Raw genomic sequence first — 26,336 nt, forward strand, 5'->3', positions numbered from 1 at the left:
GAGCTGAGGAATGAGGAGTTTAAAAACAGTTGACCACATGTATTTGTAGTCAACATAGTGAATTCCATCCAAAATATCTAGGGTGTTACAGATCCATTAAAAAAATCCATTTCTCGTCATTTTTATATGTAAATGCATTCCTTCTTTAGAATATATAAATAACTTCTGGATACATCCCATTGCTGTAAGTTATTTTAATACAGAGAAACATCAGCAACCAGTAGCAGCAAAATGGGATATTAAGGATCAGGCGATGAGGAAAGGCTCATCGCCTGATCCGTATAATTATAGGCTGATACCATAACATCAGAGAACAGTATTTCCACTAATGGACTGCAATATTTAATTAAAAAGGTTTCAAATTAATATTTGTTTAATTCATGTTCATGAAGGAAATCCATCACACCATAAAAGTGACATCTCACTTCCCAGCTTTGTAAGGCAGCTCCTGGCAAGGCTTGGCTGGACCCTGCAGATGTATTGAGCAGAGTACTGCCACATTGTTAGGGTTAACAGTGAACCTGTATGAACATTATTTTAGTTACCTCACTGATAGTGGCATTAGTGCATAGAACTGCGTATGTATATCTCACAGGTCCTACAGAGCCAGTAAACATCTGCTGAGCATCTGAAATGCAATCTAATGTGATTGATACATCCTGAAAGATGAACCTGTAATAGATATGTATTATAGAAAGGGTAGATGATTAAATTTTTTGTCACTGGTCAAAATGCTGGAATTTGGGACTTAAGGATGGGAAACGGAAATAGGTCATAGGTGAAGCCCCGTGTGGACGGGGCTTTGAGCAACCTGGTTTAGTGGAAGGTCTCCCTGCCCATGGCAAGGGGGTTGCAACTAATCTTTAAGATCCCTTCTAACACAAAGCATTCTGTGATTCTATAATTATATCTTTACTTAAAAATGATAAAAAATAGGAAAAGGGTACTGCACTGGAGATTGAAATGTACATGCAGTGCATTTAACGAAGTTATTAAATCCAGACTTATATTGCTAACTTATTCCACATAATCTTCTAAAACTCATGAATAGAAAAGATGTTTCTCTATAGTTTACTACAAAATGGGTATGTATCCTTGAGGAAAAAAATATAAGAAAGGATAAAAAACTCAACCCTGAAGAGTGAATATCTATTATTGATTGTAAAGATATCACGTCTGCAGTCTGGCCTGATGGAATGTGTCAAAAGAACTTTGTCTATTTGTGAATTATTTCTGGAATGTCTCTGGCACAGCAGGCCTGTTGCTGAGGAGGAATGCAGGGGAGCTGTGTTCTCCCTGATCAGTGTTTGCTCAAGGGCTTTGGTGCATGTGGTGTCTTTGTGCCAGGTATACTCATTCTGTATTTGAACCAGTTTTCTTTTGGTCTTATAAAATGTTTGGTGGGAACCATTTATGTCAATGCCAAGTCTGCAATGTCTCTCAGATAAGCACACAGCTGAGGAACTCATGAAGAGCTCCGAACAGCAGACAGTTTGGTTATGATTTTTGTCTGCTTTAGTTATAAGGTAGCTGTATTTTATTTTTGCTTGTTACCTTCAAATTATTTTTTTTTTCCCACTTACTCCTTTTGTTTTTGCTTTTCTTTCCCCTGTCCTGGTTTTGCCTGGGATTGAATTATATTTTTTTTTCTTAGTAGCTGGTAAGTTAGTTGCTGTGCTTTGGATTTAATATGAGAATAATGTTGGTAACATGCTGATGTTTTAGTTGTTGCTCAGTAATGCTTATTCTAAATCAAGGACTTCTCAGTTTTTCATGCTCTGCTGGTGAGGAGGAACACAAGAAGCTGTGAGACATCACATCCAGGACAGCTGACTCGAACTAGCCAAAGGGATATTCCATACCACAGCACATCATCTGAACCCGTCGTTTTTACCTTTTTCTGATTCTCTTCCTCATGCCACTGGGGCGAGGTAGGGAATGAGAGAGCAGCTGTGTGGTACTTAGCTGCCAGCTGGGGTTAAATCACAACCATCCGAAAAACGATTGCTGTTTTATTAGCATTCTTTTCTCCTTAAATGTCACTGTAAATCAGCCCTCCAGCTTCATTCCTTTTTCCTCTGGCTTCTTCCATAATATATTTTATTAAATATAATAGTCATAATAATAAAAAATTATCTCCATTTCTCTGTTTAAAGCAGAAGCACTTAATTTGAACATGTTTTGGCAGCAAACAGTACAGCCTTTTCCATGCTGTTTTCCAAAACGCCACTGCTACTATTACCTTCCTCATCTCCCCTTCTACCAAACACTATACCTACATTACACCCCTGTTTCTGTCTCCTCTTCCTGCTGCTTTTTTGCTTCTTTACATTCAGCTTTTTGTGATTTAGTCCCTAGTATTTCAGGCTCTGTGCCACCTATGGTAATACTTCTCTTAAAATTCAAATCTTCAATTGCGGCTTTAAAATCTTGAAAACCTTTTGGTGATTTCAACAAGAAATGTTTGTACATAAGTGGTTGCAGTGCAAAATATGAAAAAGTTGCTATCACTTGTTAGTTGTCATGAGTTTTACTGAATTACCATCATCAAATTTTAAGAAAGATACATCCAGATCAGACATACCATTTTTTTTATCTTAACAAAGCAAAAACCTGAAGACAGCAACCCAGGATAGCAAATAAAACCAATGGAATTAGAATAATTCATTAGAAAAAGAAATCCAAGGCACACTTTGTATGAAAAGGGAAACAAAATAAAAAACAATGCTAGTTTCATTCTGAAATGTAATAAATGCAAAGAAAAAGTAGCATATTACATTTAAATCACAACACTCCTACGAAACTCCATAAAAACAACTTCCTGCAGTGCTCTCTCTGTATGTGTTACAAAAGATGGTTCACATCTCCCAGTCTGAGTCAGGTATTTGTTAGGCTGCTTTTGAGTGCTGATGTTTAGGTTTTAATTTTAATCCAGACTGCTGTTCTGGATGTACCACCCCAGATGTCTTTGTGGTTTCTTCAAAAGGAACTGCAGTTCCAACACCAGTAACTACTAGCATAACACTGAGAAGTTCATCTGCATTTTTACTTCTTTTACCAGGCTTATTTTTACATTGGCTTCTGGGTTATAAAAACCCCACCAACTTGCAAACCCCCAGTTCTGTCTCTGGTTTTCAGGTACGGACACAGCCCTTCCCTCTGACCAGCATTTGTGAGCAGGTGATGGATAGAAGAGGCAGAGTAAAGTGATAGCCTGTAACTTCGTGTCCTACATGTCCTTTCTCTACTCTCATTTAACTAGGTTCAGTGTGAAGCTTCCACCACAACAAGGAGACCCATGGGTAAATCTGCTTCATCATATGCACAAGAGTTTGTCCAGTTTGTATGGGGGCCTGGCTGATGCCTGCAATTTGAATTTCCTTACCAGGTTTGTAAACATCCAGATCTCTTTTCGTTTGTTCCTGGGCACTGCCCAGCTTGATTTCATTAGGTAATGGCCAAGAGACAGGCACTGGTCTTCAGGCTTACACATCTCTGACCTGGGAACTGGGATCACTGGACTGCCTGTGGATAGCGGCTGCTGTAGGGTTTAGAGGCAGTAACTAGGTCTGTATATGCCCCTAATTTTTTTTTTGTATTTCAGTTATGGCAGTAGTGCAGCTTCACCTAAAACACGTTTGCCTTTAATTAATGAACTGTCGCTTCTGGTTCATTTAGTTGAATCTGTTGATCAATAGGCCAAGGGTGCACTGGATTATAAGAGATGATTAACCACCAAAAAAAGGCAGCTGTGGGGGATCTTCCAGTTGCAGCATGCTCTGGAAGTTATAAAATATCTCACAAAAGCTTCTGCTACTTAGGAATCACAGCATTGAATGTACCACAGACATGCAATAGGTATTTACTTTTCACATTTTGTCAGGTTTTAAAGCTAAATGTAGTGGATTTAAGAGGAAAATGGCCTTATGGAGTGCTAGGAAGTAAGCACTTGCATTGAATTAGCTAAAACCAAAGGATCTTCTTCCTTGTTACTTTGCATTTGCATGACTCTTTAGACCAATACCATCTTAAAGCAAACTGTATAAAATGCTACAGAACTAGGATACTAACATCCTTTCTGTGCTGATATAAATTATCCTTCAACGCTAAAGGTAATGAAGTAACAACATATGAATTATAGATGGGAGAGGAATGGAAACCTGTTTTCACTGTGTGTATTTTATTCAGGTCATATTACTGCTGCATCTGAGAATCTCCTGAGGTTGGTTGTATTCTCATAGTCTCTCTTAGGCAGGTTGTGTTTTTCCCTTTGTACAGGTGGAACCTGAGATACCATGAAGTTAAATGACTTTTCTGACATGACACAAACAGTCTGAAGCAAAACTGAGAGCTGAACGAACTCATTTGCCTTTCAGTTCAGTGCTTCAATCACAAAATAATCCTGTAAAATAAATTTGCCAAGAAGCTATGAAAACTGAAAGAAATACTGAGTGCTTTTTCTTGAAATTATCAGACTATTGGAAACTAGAAGAAGAAATCAGCTGGGCCAACATGCGAATGTGTCTCTTCATCTGCTGCTTTGTAGTCACAGCGTTCCCATGGGTCACTAAGGTCCTGACCCACACTCTGCCGTGTGCATAAAATCCTATGTTCACATGCTTAATCAGGTAATTGAAAGTGCAAACAGGCAATTAAGTTCAAACTGATACCATTAGTAAGTGCATATCCAGGATCAGACTTATATTCCTGCATGCCCAAGGCTGAAAGGTTGGCCTCTAGGAACATCTACCTATATTACATAGTAAAGCTGCTGCCACAGCTTTTGCCAACATTTCAACTTTACAGCCTGTATTTGAACTTTATTTGAACTTTTGCTAAGAAAGCAAAAAGGTTGTACATTAAAAGCTGTCATGGAGATCCATGCCAAAATACTGTATCTGTTATATATGTAAATGTTTGCATTTAAGTGACCTTTTAGAACAATATCACTTTAAATAAATCATTGTTGGAAGTGTTCAAGGCCAGGTTGGACAGGGTTTTGAGCAACCTGGTCTACTGGAAGGTGTCCCTACCCGTGGCAGGGAGGCTGGAACTAGATGCTCTTTAAGGTCCCTTCCAACCCAAACCATTCCATGATTCTATGTTTAAAATACTCCCCAAATGAGATATTAATGTTTGTCCTCCTTTTGCTGATATGATTTAGACATCAGTGATCAAACTAATAACGTATTAACCCATGAAGTGTGAGGAGGATGGAAGTAGGAAACCTGTTTTCACTGCTGGTATTTACACAGCTTGCATTTTTGCTATTTCAAAGTTAAAATTATGACTAAAAATAGAAATCACAGATGTGTCATTTTTTATGTTGAAGGAAGGTCCAAAAGTAAAAATGCTTTAAGTGCATAGTTCTTAGGAACAGCCTCAATAAATTATCTTATTTTAGTTTATGAGGTAATAGGATATTTAAAGTGCCTTACAGCCATTTTAAAAACTGTTATATATTTTACATAACTTTGTGCATCCATTTGGAGAAAACGGAGCATAACACATCTCCAGGGGTTTTGTTTTCTAAAGCATAACCACAACTACAGGAAGTACAGAACTCAATCCCATAAGGTATGTCAGATATGCAAAACAAGGGTCTATCTACATATTTAACCTTGCTTGGCACTTAGGATGGTCTACTGCTACAGTACGAGTATTTATTTAAATCGGGCTAGTCCAACCCCAGGACCAAGAGGACACCAGCAGCTTGTAAATAGCAGGTGAATTGCTAGTGAACAGCAATTCTGGCAGCCCTGGGGAGAGCCCCAGCTCCAGCAAGGTTGGCACTAGAAAGCAACAAGGCAAGACCCATAACACATATGTCAAACCTAACACAGATTTTACCGCTGCAAGTAGTCGGCAAAAGCAGTGCAGCCTTTGACCTGCCTGTGTTTTGGAGATCTGGGCTCTACTTTGCCTCCCCCTGCTCAGTTTTGGGTTTGGTTTCTTTTTTTGTAAAAATTCTGCTTCCATACTCTGATCCAGGCTGACTTTGACCCTTTAAACTACAATTTAGATTGCTGGAGTTTCAGCTACAGTACACATTAAATGCACAAACTGCCATTACAACCATTACACCAGCGATTTGTTTTCAAGCAATTCTTTCCACTTACTCTGTCTTTCATCAAATACAGTTCAGCTGATCCCCTAAATCAGGCAGTCTGCTTTCCTCTCATGGCTATTTTCAGACCCCTGTTCACAGAGGAGGCCAGATTCCACACAGATCTCACTACATTGACAGCTTGTTTCCATGTGATGATCCCTGGCCAGAAGCAGGGCTTGAAGAAGGAGCTGTGCCCATTAGGGGCACAGAGATGAGCAACAGACCTGGTAGCAGTGGAGGTGGAGACAGATGAAAGGGGAGGAGGAAAGCAGTGTGGAACTGGGGCATCCAGTTCCACCCACAGCCAGCACTAATGCACACAGTTGAAGAAGGAGGTTGTACAAGCAAGACAGAAAAAGTACAAGCAATGCCTATAAAGTACATCCCTAACTGAAAAATCGATGGCCATCACACAGGCTGGGCTCTGTGCTGCACAAGCTAGACTACAGTAGCTATCAGTTTTAATAATCCAGACTGCGTTTTCTGTAGGTGCAGAAGGCTCTCCTGTGGCGCTGGATGAGTAGCTGCGAAAAGTGGGCATCTGCATGGAGCTGGAGATACAGCTGGGGCCACGGTGTGGCCAGTCTGGTCATGCAGCTGTGTTTAGAGGGAAATCGCAGTCATTTGGGCAAACACAGAGTGGAAGCCCAAGACAGAATATTGTAAGTAAGTTATGACACTGGAATTTTAGCTTCCAGTCAAACTTCACTATGTCTACGTAGTGCAGTGGAGGCAGATACCTAAGGGCAGCAGCAGAAGTCATAGCCACTCTGGAGGAAGTCGATTATTTTAGTCCTCTTCAGGAGGGCCAGTTAGCCCAATGAGGGCTAATGTGGCTCCATGGCACTACCTGCTGTAGCCAAGTTGCTCCCTTGGGTCTAGCTTGGGTACCTTTGCATATTGATGCATTGCAGTGTGGTGGGTGTGACTGCATAAGAGCAGCCAAACTCACAGTGTACACGCTGTCAAGAAAGATTTGAGCCCCACAGCAAACAGAGAGCTATCAGAGAGTCATTGCACTATTACTTTCCAACTAACTTAATATTCATTATGAAAAACAATACTTTTTGTATTTTACTCAATCTCCATAACAAAACTTGTTCTTTCTAATTTGGCAAATTGTGAATGTGGTGCTCTGCTATTTACATTATGTAGTCTCATGCATCATAATTTTTTTATTAAAACAAAGACTAATTTTTTAAGGCAAGATTGTCATAATGGCAAGAAAATTATATTTCCTCTTGGTAGCTTATTTAAATATTTTTAAGCCATATTACCCTAAAAAATACTGCTCAAATATAGCATGCAGCTAATATTTAAAATTTCAAAGCTCAACCTCTATTGACCAGATGAAATAAGGACCAAGCAGAGAAGAAAAACTTATTCTTGACACACTAAATAAAGGACTAAGCATTTCAGTTGCTTGATCATCTGATGATCTCCTCTCACCTGGGCAAAACTAAACCAATTCAGAGCCCACATTTTAACATCTTTTCTAAGTATCAGACTTTAGTTTAGCAAAGTTGTGCCACAGTACTTTAAAAGGCATTAATCACTTCTTTTGATGAGAACAGGAAAAGACTTGCATTTCTAAAAGTTTCGCCATGTATACTTCTTTTCATTTCTAATGCAGGAACCTACCCTCGTTCTAGCCTGGCATTTTAAAGTGTGACTTTCATGTTTGTCTCTCACTGTAGGCTCTTATCCCAACTAAACTTTTCTTACTGAAATACCGTAAAATTAGTACATGATTGGAATTAAAAATAATTTTGCATGAAATTTTTAAAATCTAAATATTAACAGAGACTCTACAGCTTCAATAATATGTGAAAAGTAAGATTATGAAAAATAGCTACACATTTTGTTAACATTTTAATGTCTTTTTCATCAGGTCACAGCATAGAGCATTAAAATGGTAATCAGTAGTCTTAATTTTATGCAATTCTATACTCGGTTTTCAGCAAGTTTATTAACTCTAATGAGCAGTTTATGCAACTGCAAGCTAACATGCAGTGTTTCTTCCTGTGACATTTGAAAAAAACAGAAACCGAATCCCAAGAACAGCTGTCTCCTCTAAAATAAACAGCTGTTTGGCACAAATTTAGTATACATATCCATATATTACATATTATAAATATACACATTTGTGCTCAAAAGTCTGACTCTTGCAATTAGCCACTCAGGTAGATAATTGTATTGTTCTCATTGGGATTGTAATGGGGCTACCAGATGAATATGCAGCTGCTTTCATTTCTTTTAAGGAAAGAAACACAAACCTTCAGCCTTAGCTCCCACTTCTGCAGTTTTGGCCAGGTTTCCAGAAGGGGGTTAGATCAGTGGGGTAAATACTGTTTTTCTACCCATTTAACCTGGTACACCAAGGGTTACTAAACACTTTTTCTGAAAGTGGACCCTAATCTAGAGTTCTGGACAGCCCTTTAAAGGCTTCCAAGATTCTGCGTGGGAATCTAGGTTTTTCACCGAGGAGCTGAACTGTGTTCTATCTTAAGTTTGAGTGCTGACAACTTTTGAAAAATTGGACAATGTTTGAGCTCAATAGCTGCATATGTGACTGGATTATATTATGTGCAGCTGCCCAAGGGGCAGCAGGGACATTGTGAAGAAAGGAGGTAATTGTGACATCTACGCTCCCAGAGAGCCAAAGGAAATAAAGGGAAGGAGCTGTTTCTTCCCTGTTCTTGTCCAGATAATGAGCATACTGGCTTTGGTGCTAAGCTAATACAATTCTGAGAACAATTTTATACAAAAGAAAAAGTGAAGGCACTAAAGTGAGGAAGATTGAAATTTGAGTTATAAGGATAGTATGTTTATACCTTGCTGCCATTCTTGTGTAAAGTAGTAATATCAGAGAGATTCTGCTGCCTGCTACATTAGGTAAAAGTCAATAGCTTCATGTAGTTCTTAGTATACTTAACTGTTAATTAAAGAAAGAAACTAACTTCACAAAAAGTTTCCTGTTTTTTTTTCCAACTTTACTTTCACGACGGAAGATTTATCACATGGGAGAGAATCCAGTCACTTCAAGATAGATTTTCCTTTCCCTTTCCTTTTAAAAGGAGATGACCCCAGAAGCAGAACTATAGCAAATGTGCTCTATCCCATTTGTTTAGGAGTGGTGATCTAAGGTGTTATTACCCCAGCTTCCAGTGTAATTGTCTGTTGGAGAGACAGCACAAATCATCTTAATTGCACGTTGACCAACATAAATTCCCACCCTCCCCAAATAAGGCATTTTAACAAGGAATCAACCCTACAAATATTTAAACTAATACATTGGATGGTCAGCTAGATAACAGGTATACAAGCGTGTTCAGGTTTCTGGTGTTTGCTATAATGGAGATAGACAGAAAAAGGGTTTCAGGAAGAGCTCTGGGCTAAACAATATCTCTTGGTGACAGCAAAATCCTCCCCAGATCTCCAGTACCACCTTCATACCTGAGATATAAGGCACCAGCTGACAATTTTAGGCATTCTGTCTCTTTCTGTTATTTAGAAAGTAATAAAGAAAACTTTTGTATTTCTTTATTTCAGGCCAAGTTTCCTGTCAATCTGTTTCTTGTTACATTTATAATGAAGTAGTATTTGCTTTTTGGAAAATATATTTTTTAAAGGCTTCATTCAGGCTTCCTTTTTTCTTGCAGAACAAGGAATATTAGGCTTGGTTTTCATCATCATCCATAATTTACGATACCTGTGAAAAAAGCATTTCCCTTCTTTGTATATGCAAGACTTGTTAGTTTCCAGTATTTCAAAAACTGCTGCTTCAGTATGTAATTCCCAACTGAAAATTAAATTTATATAGCACTAAGAAAATCAAGACAAAACTGTTTTGAGGCCATGCAATAACATTTATGCAAAGCAGTTTCAGAAGTAACAAAAGTAATAAATAGCCAGCTCTTTTAAGATTTTTTTTCACTGAAAAATATACTAAAGAATGTGGGGTTTCCCATTTGGAATTAAGCTAATTTCATAAGCAAAGAAGTAATGGTTTTCTTACTTGCAAGTGTAATGAATATAAGTGATATCCCTATAATTGATTGCTTGTTCTGTATTCCTGGTAGGTGTAGCAGCACATTGGCAAGGTGACATAACAACTATTTGCAAGTCTACATGCTGTCTGATGTTACCAAGGTAACTAAATTGCACAGCAATCTGCCTGAAGTCCCTATGAAGATAAAGTGGTCAGTGCTGCTGTGCTTTGAAATGTCAGGTACTGACCCTTTTGCATATTCCTTGGGATCTAATGAGAAGAGAAATCATTTGGTCACAATATCACAGGTAGCTTGCAGAAAACCTATTACATTCTATATTTCTTCTCCTACTTTTTCCAGAACAGCCGTGACTGGCTGAAATGTTACACGAGGAAAATTCAGTCTTTACTTGAAGCTGCTCAGACGAACAGGGCAGAGGAAGATACATTGAAACCGCTTTTGCAGCCTCCCAGTCCTAGGCCAACCTAGAGGCAAATCACCTCCCTGTAATGTAGTATTTGTGCATTGCGTTGTGAAAAAGCAGCCCCTCATCCTGACCTGACCACTGGAAGAAGGAAGAAACATTCCAATATGAGCAGTAATGTCTGCAGCTGGCACAGTTCTAGCCTAGGCAAAGTGAACTGAAGCCTTTCTCTTTCAAATGGGTTTTATATGGTGCATCTAGTGAAGTTCAGCCCTTGAAGATTCTGTACTTTATATTAAGTTGGAGATCAAGGCTGCTTTAGCAAACTATACTCCTGGATTTGGCATCAAGGGAATGTTGTTTATCTATGAGATGTCTCCTGCCTTCCATTTGAAGAGCCATCTCTCTTCTCCATGTCCTGTTTCAGAAGCACAGCAGCAGTTCTCAGTCATAAAGACAAATTCGACATCTGATCATTTCAGCAGAGAGGGATTTAGATCACAAGCTCCTACCAAGCTGGTATGAGTAATGTGCCATAGGAAGGACCTGGAGTGGCTGCATTACCAGCTAACCAGCTAGAGCCATGGTGACACCAACTGCTCTGGGTGTGCTTCTACCTTGTGATGCTCCCTGTTCACTGTTATTGGTCAGCAGCTATTATACCACTGATTTGCCATCTGGGATCCCTGTGTTAGGGATTGAGTTAAAATGAGTCAAATTAAGAGAAAGTGCTTAAAATAATATAGCTAACATGGCTGGTGGGAGGTCATGATGGCAACTCAGAGCAGCTGCAGCAGCGCTGCCATGACACAAAGAAATTAGGAGAAGAAACCCTAAGATAGCAAAAAATGTCAGGTGAGTCCTTCTGTCCTTCTTCCCTTTTAGAGCATGCTCCAAACTAAGTCCCATGCTGCTCCAGTATTTTTCTCTAGGGGTGCCTGTGATGTTTACGGAAGGGTTAGTGTCACTTTGCCTGTCCGTGAGATCTGCTGTCATTAACGGGTCCTGCTGACAGGGTTCAGAAACCCAGCAGGAGTCTGAAAATACATGAGATGCCACCTCATAAATGAGTATGTAATAGCAAAGATGGAATTCCAAACAGCAGTCATTTAAATAATGACCAAAGTCATTACATTTTGAAAAAGTCACAGTGTCGATGCAATGTACTTTGAGCAGATTGCACATCCCAAGCGTTTTGCTTTATGGCATCTTTCAGTGCAACAACTGCTAGCATCCACGGAAAATCTTCTACTGGCACATTTTATGAATAATGGTATAAAATTGTCCAGTGATGTTATTTACACAGGCAGATACCCAGTAACAAACTCCAGACAGGGGTTGGGAAAACCAGAAGGGGTATGCATGTGTTTGCTAATTATTCTCTGGGGAAAAAGTTGGTAAAAATGGATATTTTGCTAGAATAACAGCTGTGAGGCAAAAGAGATCTTGACAGGATCTGGGAGAATATCAAACTTTTGTTCATTTTCTCTGACTACGTAAAATACCCATCAGCTGTTCATCCTTTGATTATGTGCTTCTGTGTGCCATGACTGGCTCTTCTCCTCACTGTCATGGCTGAGGGAAATCTGGGTTCAGAGAGGACACAACCCCTGCTCCAGACACACCTCCTGCCCTCTTGGCTTTCTTTAGCTATCTTTTCAGTCAAAGGCTGCACTGCTTTTGCCGACTACTTGCAGCGGTAAAATCTGTGTTAGGTTTGACATATGTGTTATGGGTCTTGCCTTGTTGCTTTCTAGTGCCAACCTTGCTGGAGCTGGGGCTCTCCCCAGGGCTGCCAGAATTGCTGTTCACTAGCAATTCACCTGCTATTTACAAGCTGCTGGTGTCCTCTTGGTCCTGGGGTTGGACTAGCCTGATTTAAATAAATACTCGTACTGTAGCAGTAGACCATCCTAAGTGCCAAGCAAGGTTAAATATGTAGATAGACCCTTGTTTTGCGTATCTGACATACCTTATGGGATTGAGTTCTGTACTTCCTGTAGTTGTGGTTATGCTTTAGAAATCAACAATTCTTGCCTCTGCCATCATAACAATAGCAAAGGGGTTGTTAAACTTGGCTCATAATTTACTTAAATGGAATATTGTCAGGAAAAACATATAATGCAGCTGCCATTTAATTTTTGGGGAGCTTTGTATCAGAGGGATAACGTGGCAGGGGCAGGGGTGTGAGGCCCAGCTGTGGGGAGCCTGGCAGCAGGGGCTAGTGAAAAAAGGGCTGGCTGGGTCTTGGTAGTGGAAAGAAAAAGGAAACACAGACTCGCTGTGAAGCGACTACTGGGACACTGAAGAGCAGCGAGCCTAGAGCTATGCCACTGGGCCCGCATCAGCCCTTGATGAGCTAGTTAAGGGCTGCCGCCCTCTTCAGCTGGCCCCCGCCCTAGGGAGGTGGAGGCTGCAGTTCTCCGAGGGAGGGGAGTAAGTATGCCGGTTGGGGGACTGGGGGACGCTGCCCTTTCTGAGGGAGGATGTGTCAGGGAGCAGTGCCCAGGAGCCCAGGTAGGCTTGCGGGGGAAGGCGACTGAGCGGTGCGGCTCGGTTCGGTTTGGTGCGTGTTCCCAGCTGGGCCTGGGGCAGATCGGCTATGTTGTGTTTTGGGGTTTGTGAAGGAATGAGGTGGTGTCAGGTTTTGAACCCCGGTAGGATTAGTACAGCGAAATGAACAAAGTAAATCCTGGACTTGAGGGAAGTGTGAGTGTGCTCCATGGGCGCAGCGTTGTTGCCATTACTAGAGTCATCAAGTGTCTGTTCTTAATATTGGAAAATAAAAAGAACAACATGCTTATCTGTAAAGGACAAATGAAAGGAAAACATCTCTTAGGATGCTTGAGTAGGAAGATGTTACAAGGCATTATTTGGCGTGTCTGAACTCCCTCCTACGCATAGGAGTGCGTGTTGGTGAAGTGGTGCAAAACAAGTCAATAAAAACCACACGAACAGGAGGTACTTGCTCCGGCATGTTGTTACTAAGCAGGGTAATTTGCATAGTGCCTCTTTTAGAAACCCTAAAGTACTGTGAAAGCCTAAATAAGTCACTGCTGTATGAAAACAAGTTAGGATCATTATTCACATGGATTACTCCTAAAGGATATGCTCATTTAAATTAGCTCTTGCTCACTAAATTAGCCAGGAAGAACAGCGTCATGTTAATATTTAGCTGCCCAAGAGAGGTAATCAGAGGGAGGATACAGTTAGCATTCTGCTTAATATTTTGAGCTATGTAATGCACGAGTATACGGAGATGTAGGTGCTCCTTGCTGGGCTGGGGCAGCCTGGGCTTTCCTCATGAACTCACTAAGGGAATACTTGACTATCTTCTCCGTATTTTGGTGGTTGATTTGTTTTTCCTGTTTGCCTTGTTTTGCCAGTGTTGTGTGTTTGCATGAAAATAAGGCTTTATGTAGCCTTACAGGCATATGGGAAAGTGACTTCCTCAGGATGAGGCCTGTATTTCCTTTACTTCTGAGTTTTTGGAGAAATATGAATAGTCTGAGTGGTCGGTTCATTTGGTGAAGTGGCAGACGTAGCTAGAGGGACGATAGCTTTTACCTTGGCTGGGGAGGTGTTCTCTCAACTTCTGAATGTTTTCTGTAGTCTTATGACAGAAGTGGAAATTATTATTTTCTGCCCTTTTTCTGAGTCACTCCTGTCCTTTGAACAACCCTTTCAGCTCCTTATTTCTTTATTATTTGACTATATTTTGCTTGAATCTCTTAAAAAAGCAAGCTTCTAGAGCTCTTGGTGTCCCTCTCTCAAGCCTACTTGCTTACACTCACCAGATGATTTGCTTAGGCTTTGTTGTTTAGCAACTACCTTCCCTGGGGATTTGTATCTTTACAAATATGGTGTAGTCTCTGCTATTGAAGATGGGTAAATGCCAAGCTTAAAAGCTCATGCTTGGCAGTTAGGTGCTAAATGTGCCTAACCTTGGCTTTACAAAGGTATGGAGCAGAAAAGTAGGGCAGAAATCCTGTCACTTGAAGTGGGTTTAGCTAATAGGGATGTGCAGAGTTTTTCTGATGTCCCCCAGATCCTCTTAAGTTCAGCATAGGTAGCTTTTGTAATGCTGCTTTGAACAACTGTAAAGCATGGGAAGTAGAATGGACACCTTAAAAATCAAAGTATGTATTTTAGAGGCTAAGAGGGTTTGAAGGTTAGCTTTAATCTGAACCACTGCTATTAAGACTTTTTCGTAGTTGGCCTTTTCTGTTTTTTAGTCTTCTATATGGAGGCATACTAACGACTAAACTGCCTTTTCTTCTGGCAGCTGGCCATTCAGTCTGTAAATCTGCTTGGCTTCTACAGGTCCTTTCCTATGATGAGAAGTTTTTGGGTGCCCTTCTACAAGAAAGCCCATGAGCTACTATTTGAGTGCAAGTTTGGAAGAGAAGCTCAGAGGCAATCTTTCTGACTTTATAGTTGTCCATGTATATGCAAGTCAAAGTATTTCTTTCCATTGCTTCCCAACTGAAGGGAGCTGCTGAGCTTTGTCCTTTATGGTGTCTGAGCCACAGCTATCCATTTATTCATGAAACCTTTGTAAGCACCTGAGTCAATCTGCATAACGAGCAGCTGGTTAGGTTTTGTAGTAAAATTTAGTGCATCTTGAAGGGTCATTGTCTCCTAAAATCACTTGGAGCTATTTAACTGACAAGGGGTGATTGCTGGGAGGTGGTGATAAAGCATATCCTTCTGGTCTGATCTACTGACAAACTGAATTATTTACCCTATTTTAGTAGCGCTGCATAGTAATTGTGATATGATTATAAGTCATAGGTGTCTTTAGGATGCTAAGATTTTTCTGTGTCCCTACTTCAGCTATAGTTCTGTCCTTTTCTGACTTTTCTATCTCCTGCATGCTTTTAAATGTGTGGAGGAAATTACAACATGCTCTTCAGAAAGTCATGGAGTGCTTTACAGTGAAACAAAGTTGAAATGTTAAACAGTAAATAATTTGAAAGAACAAAAAATATTTTTATTTCGCATAAAAACAAGTTTGGTCTTTCCATATGTCAACTGTGGAACTTGCTTCCCAGTGAGGAATATAATTATGAAATGCTTTGAGCTCCCATTGTCTCAAGGTTGTGTTTAAGACATATTCAACAGCCATCAGAGCCTCATAACAGATGATAAACAATACAAATTGGATCAGTGGTCACTGAAAAACACTGGCTTGTAACTGTAAAATAATTCAAATGAAAGTATAATTTACTTCAGAAAGATTGTATTAATCCTCTGAAAAGTGGAAAACTGGAAATTAAGTGCACTTTTTCCTCAGTACTGTGAGAGATAAAAATGCTACAGCACAACTGTGGACAGCTAGATTACTGCACACTGGTGCAGTGCAGTGGAGGTTTGGACTTGAGTACAGTTGTGGTTCTCTTCAGAAGGAGGAAAAGTGACCTGCTGTACCCCATATATGTTGAAGATGTAATGATTCAAAAAGGAAAAAAAAAAACAAACCCCAACTCAAACCAGCACAACCCAACTCCCCCCAAAACACCTATTTAATCTCATCTTGGTTTAAAAACTTTGCATTTTGTTATGTGCTATTTGAAAGACTTGCTCCTGTTTTGAGCAGAGCACATTCTTAGTTACTGTTAGGGCTGGTGAAGTTTTAGCATACAAAGTTATAAGTGCTTATGATGTGTTCAAACTTAAATAGGGGAAAGTCATGTTAGATAAAAGAAGTTCTTCCGTGTGAGGGTGCTGAGGCACTGGGACAGGCTGCCAAAGAAGTGGTAAATGCTCCATTCCTGTCAGTATTCAAGGCCAGGTTGGACTGTGTTGGGTGACATGGTTTAGCGTGTGGTGTCCCTGCCTATGGCAGGTGGGTTGGAACTAGATGATCTTAAGGTCCTTTCCAACACTATTATATGATTCTTTGTAATCAAAATATTATCAAATATAACTCATAGCAGGAAAGCTACCTTTCCGAAAATGAAGTCCTGGTAAATGTTCTGTGTTTATTTTACTAATTTAAATTACTGGTAACAAAGGCCTGCTGACTGTAGTGGTTCTTATTGCCTCTAAGAGTCTATGATGCTTGCTCAGCCAAATATCCCTGTTGTTCAAACAATTTCACGTTCCCCTCTATAGAGCATTGATTCTCAGCATTGCAGTACCCTGAAAATTCTTTCCTATTGTCCTACAGTTTGTGCCAGCACTGATAAAAAGCTGATAAAGACTGATAAAGAATTAGGAATTTTTTGAAGATTTATAACTGATAAAGGGTTAGGAACCAATGTTTCTGCTTGTGACCAACCATTAAGTGTGTAAGTAGTCATTTGGCATATTTATGCAAATAGGCAATTTACTTCATCTGGTTCATGTAAGTGTCTTTGTTCAAGAGCAGCAGCGTTTAGGGAATATGTTTTCAGCCAGTCCATTATTCCATTGGAGCTTTTTGAGAGAAGTTAAATGTTTTTTTTGATTGTTCCTTTCCTCCCTGCCCACTGCTATTCAGAGCCTGTTACGAAAAATGGTTTTAAATCAATATTGAGGAAAAAGAAATGTACGTTGTACAAATGTTCAACTTCTGGATGCTGGGGAGGTGGTCTGAAAACATGCAAAGAGGAAGAGACAGAAAAGCTGAAGTTCTTCCTCCAGAATTCTCTGCTGCCTGATACATTATTAATTCAGGGGAAAATCACCCCAGAAATGCTTCTGGAATTTGTATTGCGGGTCTCTTTCCAATTATCCACTGCTTCACAAAGTGGAGCAGAAAAATAGAAAGGAATATTCCCACACTTGTAGTGTGTTCAGCAGGCAAATGCTGACAAGCAGAGCATTTCTGGTGCCTGAAAAGGTCTCTTAAGTTCAGCATAGTTGTAGCCAACAATACTGGCTTCTAAGTATTGAATGAAGGGTCAAGTTAGGGAAATAGGAGGAAAGAGCACTTTAAAAAGTATTTGGCTTGGCACATGTTTTTTCCTCTCCTTCAGAAATTGCTGTACTTTTCTCTTTCCCTTATTACTCCAGTGTCTAGGTTTTGACTTTTTATGCCTTGAATTAAAATGAAACCTCTGAGTGGTCTTCACTGTACTTCTTTCTTCCCTGGGAACATATGGAAGAATGGAAGATAGAAGTCAACATAGGGTTGCTAGAAGTCATCTGAGTTTTCTTATGGATGGTTTATTGTTATGTCCAGTGTGTGATTTCATCCTCTTGAGAAAAATTTGAAGTGCAGTTTATCTTCTTTTTTGTGGGTGTGTGTTAATGAAGTGTTGAACTGGTGGAAGGCTTTCCTGGGAAATACTTGTGTCTGTGGGTTTTGTTGGGTTTTCTTTTTTGTTTGCTTCTCGCTATAAATTGTCATCTTAACCAAAAGGTGGAAAATGTTAATCTGTTTTTGAAACACTAATTGATAACAAAAATGAAAGCAGATGTTAGATTAACAGGAAGAAACAGTAATAAAGGATTGCAAGTGTTTATTCTGGTTGTTATAAATGTCTTCAGCTGGGATGATCTGACATGATACTGTTCCTCAAAGCAGAAAAATACTGCAGTATTAGATTGCTTAAGCTTACCTTCAATATAAAGAAATATTGGAAACATATATTGTCCTTTTGGCTTCTTGATATCCTGTGGTCAGCTTGCTGTATTTGTGAACTATTAAAGCTCATTCAGAGCCATAAAGAAAGTACGTTTATTTCAAAATGCTGTGTGAATACAGGCGATGTGGGTACTACAGCTGCATTGTTGGCTCCTCTACAGTAGCTCTTCCTTCAACCTGGGGGCATTTTTGCCAAATCTCAGCATAATGCACACACTCTGAATTTGCAGCAGGAACGCATGGGCAGGATTAGTCCATTAGCAAGGAGCTAATTTATGTTGGTGCAAATACCTTTAGAAATTCTTTGTTGTGTTCAGTATTCAAAGACTGGCTGGCTGTAGTTCATCCTCATTAAATATCGTGAGTCTCCTACATGACTGAACTGTGTGAAGTATTCAGACTGAAGGTGCACCAGAGTCACCCAAGAGCAACTACGTTAAAAGCTCCTATATGATTAAGAAATAAAACCTGTGGTACATGTCAGTATCAACAGATGGCAGATTTTTATGCCAGGCAGTTCCCACTTTTCCCACTAACAGAGGGGAAAGGGAAGAAGCAGACAACCAGAAGAAACATCATGCATGAGTATGCCTTTTTTCTTGTTGTCAGTTTTGTTCTGAACTGATAAAAAAGGAAAATATGGCAAAGTTAGAACTCCCTCTAGAGTCTGCATATGTTTTATCCAAATCTGCACAGAAGCTTTACTTCTGTGTAACTGCGTTTACAGTGACAGCAGTCTTGAGTTCCTTCAGCAGTCCAGCAAGCTCACACCAGTAGCTCTGAAATGCTTTTAAGAAACCACAACCTGCAGCTGAATCTTACAATGAGGCAAATAAGATCTTTAGTACTATACTTAAAATTCATTTCTATTTTCCCTGAAAAATGGTTAATTATAAAGATTTAATTTGTTGGAAGCATGATACAGCTTTCTAAAATTGTTTGATGCTGTTTAGTGTCCCATGTAGTGAAGAGAGGAATATGTTTTTGCGCTTCTTCCATATGAACTGACTTTTTTTTTTCTCTTGATTTCATGGGTGAAAATATAATGTTTGAGAAGTGTGACTGAAAGCAGCAGGGACACTGTTTTGTAAGTGGTGATGAACTGTTCCCTGTGTGGTGTAATGGCAATTATTTAAAAAGTTTTAAATCAAGTTTGAAAAAAATAGTCCTATTAACCTCTAAATCTTCAGGTTTCACTTTTTTTTTTTAACTTTCTGCATTTAGTGTATCTCCTTTCTACACCTTTGTAATGCCTTTATTAAAAGGGCAAGCTTTTTTATGGCAGCCTATACCGACTTGGGAGAAAAAGGTCATGAAGTTAAAACATCATCCTTGTGGGAAAAACAGCATATAACTGGTGGGTAGCCAGGAATAGATTTCTGAATGTCTGGTCTTGCCCCTGTGAGCTTGACTTAAAAAGAGTAAGTTCATTGCTTTCTGGAAAAGTACCAGGCAGATAAAAGCAGATCATGATGCCTAAGCTTTGTCAGCTTACTTTAAGTGTAGATTAGACCTACATCTAGCAGGAATTCAAACCGTAGAAGAATTTAAGGTTAAAACCCTGCAGTTCACTTTCTTCCGTCATACTTGTCTTTATTCACAGAAGAGCTGCGTCTTTTCACGTCTGCATGATCTTGTTTGTAAGCAGGTCCTTTTTCTACGATTTTTCTTTTTTTCTTTGCTTAAAACATGATCAGGCAATCATGCATAATTTTTCTTCCTGTCTTTAGCACCTTTTGACCAAATAGGCATCTGTGCATTTAAAGAAGTGCAAAAATGTCTAGTTTCATAAATGAGGATGCATCATCCAAAACACTGGTGACAAGAAACTTGGTCACAATTGGATTTGAAAAGGTCTAAAATCACAGTAAAAAGTTAAATGTGTTAAATTGCCTAGCGTTCCTGAAAAATAGCCATAGGTTGTAGTTAACTATGTTAAATTTTTGTAGGTTAAAAGAAACTTAGTATAAATGTTAAAGCTTTTAATCTTTCAATCCTTTGGAAAATCAAAACAGCTGAAATGGACAGCATGTTTTTGCCCTGGCAACATGAGTGAATGGTATGTTTGGAGTCAAATAGTAGTATCTAATAGCATGTCTGTACTTATGACTGTAGCTGTTTCTGACTAGTATACAATTTTAGTTCCTTTCCTATGTGCACCTAGTCTGTCATTAGGCATGACTTACCAGGTAACTTGACACACTCCCATGTATACCTTACCCTGTTTTCAACATCTCTTGTGCTATTTTCCCTTCTTCCTTCTGCTTTCTAAATTACTTTGCTATTCAGGTAAAATAACGAACCTTACTGTTGTGAAATTGCTTCTGTCTCTTATTTCAGTAATATGGCTATGATTTTCTATCTCTGAAATATATTCTAATAGCCTAGAGAAATGTGGCATGTATGCAAGTTGATGGTGATCTTGAAAATGAGGTGGTTTTTGGAGATGCTCTTGCAGAGCCTGTTATTTTTTGTCCCCTAATAATCTCTCTTAGTAATGTATTATGTACTGAGATCTAGAATGAAAACAAAACACAATAAGGGAAATCTGTAATCTATTAAGGTATAACTTGCCCTAACAAAGCAAATATGGACTGTGAGAAGTATTTTTTTCATTATCAGAAAACAGATCTTCTCAGTACAGACTGGTGAATGCAGACAGTAAAAATATTTCCTTTTGTTAATGCATAATACTTGTAGATAAACCTTCTCCTGTACTGGCTTCATCTCAGTAGCATGGAAAGCTATTATGCTTCTTTCCTCTTGCTGTGGCACAATTTTCTTTTTATAGTATTTACTACAATGTGTGCTCAAAATAAATTCCATAGATGATACAACTAGAATTAAATAACTAGTAGAAGTAAATAGGAAAGTTAGGGTTTGTTAAGAAGTGAGAAAATATTTCAGGAGAGATGGAGGGGAGAGATACTGCAGATGTGTTAAATCAGCATGAGCTGAGGAGGGAAGCCTGTCAGCCTAAGCCTGCAACGAGGGTATAAAGGGGGTAGGGAGATTTGTAGTAGGCACGTAAAGAGGATAAGGAGAGAATTAAATTAGGGGTATTTATTTTTCTGTCATACTACTAAAATTCTTATGTGTATGTAAAATACAATCTGAAGTATGGAGCAGATAAGCAATTTAACAAAAACCAAAAACCCTTTCTGCACTCATTTTACCTACATCAACTTTGCTAAAATCGATCTGGTCAGTGAGAGAGAAAAATAGTCTGAAATATCTTCTGAATTAAGAGAAGTGATGTGTGAGTGTTATTTTTATCTTTTCTGACTAACGTGTTGCTATGTAGAAACAAACTTCTGCTTGCCTTATTTTCTTGACACTTCAGAAGATGAATTGCAGAATGACGTTTGACATAAATGGTTCTGCAATGGCCACTAGAATCAAAAAAATAAAATCTTCAATGCAGTCACCTTATAATGCTTTCTTTTCGCTCAGATTTTATATCAGTCCTTACTGGTACACCCTCCGAAGAACAACCAAGGGCTTTGTAATTGTCTCATTGTGACTCACGGTATTCCTGGTGGTTTTCTCTCAGCTAGATGTGGTGTGCATACTTTCATGTCATCCGGCTGAATCATAGTTAAATTAAAATGACTGTGGCTTTTTGAGAGGTTTTATTTTTCTGGTTTTTTTTGTTTGTTTGTTTTTTGTTTGTGTCTAGAAATCTTAGTTCTTCTGCAGTGTTTGAAAGCAGAACTGTGAAGACAGAGAAGCAAAGTCTAATCTGTGTTAGCTGCAACAATGTTATGTTAAATCATATTCTGTCTGTTCTTAGTTTCCAAAGCATTAAGTATTATTCTTTTTCTTGTATTTATTCACTAAAAGTACATGTGAGTTATGTGCACTTTCTCAGCAACTGTTTTTCTGTGCATGTTCATATTTCAGGCTTTCCTTAGAAATAGGTTTAGAAGCCCCATATAGTGTCTTTTGTCTTCTTGTTTTTATGAAAACCCCTTCTGAGAGCAGTGCAAAAGCCTTGGATATCTAATACCTGGATTAGAAGTACGACTTCATAGGTGTATACCCTAATAGCTTCAGGGTTGGTAAATAACCTTAATTAGGGGGGAAATCATGTTTGACCAATCCCTTAGCCTTTTATGAGGAAATAACACGGTGGATGGAGGATGGCAGAGCGGTGGATGTGGTCTACCTTGACTTCAGCAAAGCATTTGACACAGTCTCCCACAGCATCCTCACAGTTAAATTGAGGAAGTGTGGTCTGGGTGATCAGGTAGTGAGGTGGACTGTGAACTGGCTGAAGGAGAGAAGCCAGAGAGTTGTAGTCTATGGGGCTGAGTCTAGTTGGAGGCCTGTAACTAGTGGAGTGCCTCAAGGGTCAGTACTGGGACTGGTATTATTTAATATATTCATCAACGATTTAGATGAGGGAATTGAGTGTACTATCAGCAAGTTTGCTGATGACACTAAGCTGGGAGGAGTGGCTGACACGCCAGAAGGCTGTGCTGCCATCCAGCGAGACCTGCACAGGCTGGAGAGTTGGGCAGGGAATAACTTGATGAAATATAACAAGGGGAAGTGTAGAGTCCTGCATCTGGGCAGGAACAACCCCAGGTTCCAGTATAGGTTGGGAAACGACCTGTTAGAGAGCAGTGTAGGGGAGAGGGACCTGGGGGTCCTAGTGGACAACAGGATGACCATGAGCCAACACTGTGCCCTTGTGGCCAAGAAGGCCAATGGCATCCTAGGGTGTATTAGAAGGGGGGTGGTTAGTAGGTCGAGAGAGGTTCTCCTTCCCCTCTGCCCTGGTGAGACCGCATCTGGAATATTGTGTCCAGTTCTGGGCCCCTCAGTTCAAGAAGGACAGGGAGCTGCTGGAGAGAGTCCAGCGCAGGGCAACAAAGATGATTAAGGGAGTGGAGCATCTCCCTGATGAGGAAAGACTGAGGGAGCTGGGTCTCTATGGTTTGGAGAAGAGGAGACTGAGGGGTGACCTTATAAGTGTCTATAAATATATAAAGGGGGAGTGTCACGAGGATGGAGCCAGGCTCTACTCAGTGGCAAACAATGATAGGACAAGGGGTAATGGGTACAAACTGGAACACAAGAGGTTCCACTTAAACTTGAGAAGGAACTTCTTCTCAGTGAGGGTGACGGAACACTGGAACAGGCTGCCCAGGGAGGTTGTGGAGTCTCCTTCCCTGGGGACATTCAAAACCCACCTGGACACATTCCTGTGTAACATTATCTAGGTGCTCCTGCTCCAGCAGGGGGATTGGACTAGATGATCTTTTGAGGTCCCTTCCAATCTCTAGCATACTGTGATACTGTGATAGTGTAATGAAGATTGATGTTCATGAGCTTCTTGTACAGCTAGTTGTAGGTAGTTAGGGCCTGGCGGCCGGAAGATATCGCGCTGTACGGAAAGATAGAGCCCCCACGATAGAGTCCCCTGTTTAATAGCCAATAGTATGTAGCTTGTGATGTAAGCAGACGGCAGTGACGCTGTAAACCCAGAGTATATAACGCTGTGTTGCGAAGTAATAAACGCCATTTGCCGTCCACCACACTGGTGTCGGTGAGCTGATGGCCCGAGTGGCCTGGGGTTGGTCGCCGTGCCGTTCCTGAACCAGGTCGCTATGCCTTGCGAAGGCAACAGCTAGTGCCTTGTAAGAATTTTGATCAAAGTAGGCTGAAGAGTGCTTTGAAAGTTGAGTTATGAAGACCTGTGTGATCATGGTGTTTTATCATCATACTTTACAGATGACAGATCACTTCAGGTGCTAAGTACTGAAAGAAACTAGAATACCATTTTTTACAGAAAAGTTGTTCGACTTGCAATTAGGTTTCTAAGCACTAGAAGCTTACTTTTAATCACCCATCTGGGAAAATGCTGCAAAAATCTCCAGTGTTCATTTGAAGCCATATGCAAATGCTTTCTGCTAATATGATAAATGTGGATTCACAAAAATCTTTCTAGAGGAAACTGAAAATATTCCTGCTGGTGGGACCCCTGTCCAAGTGTGCATTCAGTCAGAATTGACTTTTGCTCTTTTATCAAGAAACTCATTCAAAGCAGCCTCAAACTTTGTGTGGTTTCTCACTTGGCATTTGGCATTGTAAGATCATGGCAAAAATTGAGTTAATGTTTGTTTGGCTGCATTTCCATCTGTTTTCAGATTATGGAGATAGGAGGAGGAGGGATTCATTGTAAATTATTATCAGTTTGTTCAGCTGTATTTATGAGGATTGCCTATTTCAAGTTGGGTTATAATGGATTTCCTCCTGCTTGTTTGTTTCAGATCCTTAAAATGCTTAAAATTCCTGGAGGAAATTATTTACTTTTGTTTATTTCAGACAAGAATTGAAATAAATTTGAATACTAATGCTTTTTACTAATTATAGAAATAGAAACTGAAGATCCATGTTCTCTGTAGGAATCAAGAATGTCTCTTCATACTGAATAAGAAGTGGAAAGGATATTTTAGGTGCCAAGAATGTAGAGTAACTGCAGGGAGACAAAATGAGACATCCTTAAAATTACTGTAGTCTGATCTTAAAAATGCAGCTGACTACTGAGATAGCTTATGTCAAATGTTAAGAGTGTCTGGTTGTGTTACATAGTCACTTCAATTTTTTTCTGTCCTTATCTGTTCCAAATCAGTCTTGCCATTACAAAAAATGTCACACCTTGGTCATTTCTTTCCGTATTGAAAAGCAGAATCCTAACCTAAACTTAACTCCCAGACTGGCTGAAGCTGTGCCTTCTTTGGGACCTCTGGAGCAATTTCTCAAATTGCTGTTGTAGTCCAAGGTGCTCAAGGTGGTCATGACAGGCCTGGGGGATGTGTCCTGCGAGGCTGAGAGCCGGCTATGTTTTGTCTGGGGAAGCTCTAAACCTTGGCAGAATGAATCCTGTCATGAATGTCTCCTGTCTTGGTCATAGCCTTGTTTCTACTAGGGTACTGTTCTGGGTGGTCTCCAGAGGCATTTCCAGCTAACACCTTTATTATCTTGTTATCTGGGAAGAGCCTTGTTAGTGTGAGTAGCTGGAGGCACAGTGCCGCTTAACATTGTTTATTGCCTTCTTCCACTGGCTCTCAGCACAGAAGTGAAGGTGACTTTCTAAAATTAACTTGGCAGCTAGCACAAGTTAATGCGGCTTCTAACATCTCTTGGTTGTGTATTGTCTAACATCTCTGTGCAGTCTATGGATCTTGAGCTGAGACTATCTTTCGAAAGAATCACTTGCAAGGGAGAAGGTAACATTAAGCAAGACAACAAATCCAGGGCTTTCCTCATTTCTATTAATAATGAAGGTTTAAACAATTATTTTTTCCACTATATAAATGGTTACTAAAAAATCTTAACTTCAGAAGATGGTTGATCCTGTCTGAAGAGAAATACAGGTGTCATTTTGTTTTGCACTGCCTGTGAATATGCAGGTTCACACTCCTCCATTCCTATGCAGCTCCAAATTGCAAAGTAAACCAAGGAGACTTTTAGATATGAATAAATAATCAAAAGATTAATGCACTAATTGGAATGTAAAATGAAAATGTTTTCCTGTAAAGATGGCTCAGTAGGGGATACAGCTTTAAAAAATAAAAAGCATATAACTTCATTTCTTGCTTGTTTTGATCTTGCTTTAATTTTGAAAGGCTCAATTATTGCTTATTTTTTAATATATTTTCTTTCTATTAAGAGTCAGCCTTATTATTTTTCCTCACTTTTAAAGTCCTCTGATGGGGTGTTGCTTTGGAATTGTGGCTCCTGTGTCTAGGAGCTGGCGGGAAGGTGTCTATACAAGTTTTCTTCATTGCAGTAATTCTTTAGGATAAATGGGTTATGGGAAGTGTGTGGTTTTGTTTTTATTTTGTTTTGTTTGCTTTGTGTGTGTCTTTTTTGTTCCATTTTTTGTTGCTTTTTGTTTTTTATGTACAGTCTCAGCCTATCTCCTTGTGCCATAGGCAGGCAGTGGCAGACATGCTAAAACTCTGTTAACAGTACTTTGAAATTCTACAGCTGTTAGTAAGAGATAGGTATGCTGACTTTCCTCTTTGCAGCCTGTGGATGAGGCTCTTGTGTACAAATACACATTTACAATGCTACCTGTTTCTGCCTTCATCAGAGTTTTAAGTTTGGGATTCTGATAATTGAGCTGGAGGGTAAACTTTTATTACCTGTGTTAGGAGACAGTAAGATATGCTGGAGGCTCCATGCCATCAAGGTGGCTTGGACACTTGTAGCCTAGATTAACCA

The sequence above is a fragment of the Pezoporus occidentalis genome, unplaced genomic scaffold (genome assembly GCF_034315485.1).
Source record: "Pezoporus occidentalis ecotype Australia unplaced genomic scaffold, CSIRO_AGI_Poc_V1 ctg8, whole genome shotgun sequence".
Lineage (NCBI taxonomy): Eukaryota > Metazoa > Chordata > Aves > Psittaciformes > Psittacidae > Pezoporus > Pezoporus occidentalis.